We start from the raw sequence: 2,814 nt of genomic DNA, 5'->3' as shown, positions 1-2,814 counted from the left end.
AATTACACACCTATGACCAACATTCCACAATGTTGGGAGATGTGGAAGAGATTGAAACTACTACACAAAGTGATGCAGAGACATAAAAATCAGCAAAACAGAATATTACAATGTCATCTGTCCCAACTAAGGTGTTATACTGGAGGCCACTCTCTTGAGAGTTAAATGAATAATTTTTCCTGTATAGAAAATAAGAGACTTTGTACAATTGTCTCTTGCAATGTGCAAGACATTCAAAGAAGAAAGCTTGCATAAAATTTGATATTAAGGAATGGAACTAGGTTTCCAGTACCAGGCATAACTTCCATCTTGTTGAGTGGGCCTTAAAGCCAATCATAGAGCTCTTATGTACTGTCAAATTATGTGTGTCACTACTGAACCCTTGGATATATTGTGCCATCCTGGTTCCTGTTGTTCATAGGTATCATAGCTGGATAGGACTCTTAATTGCCTCCCTCCTCTGGAAGCTTCCATTGTGCCTTCTGGTATCATGAAGGCTAGTCCTTAGCCAGGAGACTTTCAAATCAAATCAAGCTCAAGAGGACTCTAAGCCCTGTGCCCAAAATGTATGTAATCTTCAGCAATAGAGACTTAATGTTCATCTCTGGGGGACAACCAGGGCCATAGATCTTGGAGAAGAACCTACAACCACTCTACTAAACTAGTGTGGTTCCTAACCACATTCTAAATATTTATTCTTATGTCCACAGATAAGTGTAGTTCTCGCTCCTCACCAAGAAAACTTCCTTTTGCAAAAGAGACCAGAAAGACTAAACTAGCCAATCAAATGCCGAGTTGTGGAGCCTGGTCCCAACTGGCACATCTACAACATAATTCTTGCACCTAGGGCTTAGAGATCATTGCAGAAGAGAGGACAGAAAGACTATAAGAGCCAGAGGGACAGGACACTGACTGTGAGGTTGTATCTCCTAGAAATGTCAAAAGTTACACCTATGAAGTCTCACCAGCATGGCTCCCTAAACAAGGGTGATGCCAATAGACATGCCAACAAAGACAGAAAAAATCTCATGAGTTCGAAACTCTAGACAAAGGACTACAGCATCTAAGGAATGTTGAGAGCTGGAGAAATAGTCTTCCCCAGGGAAGAGCACACCAGTTGGTTATCCAATACCAAGTGGTCAGCCCCGAAAACATATACAAGTAATATTACAAAGACTGAGCAGATTGTATTTATATATTTAGGAATATATGTACACATATACTTGTTCATGCACTCACGCACATACACGAATACACACACACACCACCACCACCACAAGTAAAGAAAAAAAGGCCATAGATTTGAAAGAAAGCAGGGGAAGGGGGTTCATGGGAAGGTTTAAAGGAAGAAAAAAGAAGGGGAAAAATGATGTGATTATATTATACTCCCAGAAGATAAAAAAAGAAAAAGAAAATGAACTGACTCTCTCTCACTTTGAAATGAGGTAACTTGTATAAAATTTAGAACCTTTTAAGTAAAATGGTATTATTTTTCTCCAGTCCTTTAATAAATGTGATCAGAAAAGTGATGTTTTATTATCTGTGGGAGGGGGTCCTGTGGGGAGATACATAGGGGATATGTGTGGATATGCATGTTAGCATGTGAGTGAACACGTGTGTGTGCATGCATGTGTACACATGTGTGTGTGTGTGTGTGTGTGTGTGTGTGTGTGTGTGTGTGTGTGTGTGTGTGAAGCTGGAGGTTACTGACAGGTGTCTTCTTTAATCCCTCTCCATATCTCTTACTATTCCCAGAGATCACAGATTTCACAGCATGGTTTTGGAATGCCCAGTGTCCACTTCCTGAGTGCTGGGATTGCAGACAAGCCACCTCACCTACGCACCAGTGGTGTGGCTTCTGAGGATCTGAGGCCTGGTCCTCAGGTGTATGCAGCAAGCTCTTTACTCACTGAGACAGCTGCCTAGCACAAGTGCTCGTTTTTTTTGTGAGTTGGTTTGTCCCGGTATACTTGTAGGAAGTTTCTAATTATTCTTTTTAATTAAATTTGATTTTTCTTTAAAGAGGGAAAAAAATTCAGGGAGCAAGCAAAGGGGAGAAATAATCATTTCTGTATTCATGGGAGACAAGTTCTAGGACCACAATCCACGAATGCTCAAGTCCCTTATATAAAACAACACAGCATTTAAATCTAACTTACACTCATATTCCAGTATAGCCTAATCATTGCAGATTACTTAAAATGTAAATCACTGTTAAACTGTATTGCTTAGGGATTTTTAAAAATCCACATAGGTTCAATCCAGGAACAAACATTTTGCAAATATTTTCCATCTGCAGTTATGGAGAGCCACAGTATGGCTTTCTGGTGCAGTGTGGACAATATAGACACTCTTCCTCATCTCTTTACAATGTCTTCAGTAGCCGGTGTGTGATTCGTAAGTACCAGATTGCAAGGCTCCCTGGAATGGCACCCAGGGCAAAATATGTCCCCCATAGAAGACCTGCTCCATCTGATTGCAAAACTAATGGCTTCTAGGAGTAGGATTGCTAATGCTTTGAGGGGAAATTCATTGAAAGCTACGAAACCAGAGAAAGAAGAGCTGACTCCTGATGGAAACACAGCCACATTGCATACAGAAATCCAAACAGTGCCAGACCAAAACAAGATATATAATAGCAAAGTTTGAGCAACTTACAGCCAGGAAAAGGGACTCCACCAAGATGCAAAACTTCACTTAATTGGAATGTTAATGGGAGAAGAAACCAACAAGCAAAAGCCACACCCCATGGAAAAACAATTTAGTTTAGTTTTTTCTTAGACTGCTTGATATATTAGACCACCAATAGAATTT

The sequence above is a fragment of the Arvicanthis niloticus genome, chromosome 1, assembly GCF_011762505.2.
Source record: "Arvicanthis niloticus isolate mArvNil1 chromosome 1, mArvNil1.pat.X, whole genome shotgun sequence".
NCBI lineage: Eukaryota > Metazoa > Chordata > Mammalia > Rodentia > Muridae > Arvicanthis > Arvicanthis niloticus.
Note: the sequence above shows the minus strand (reverse complement) of the source record.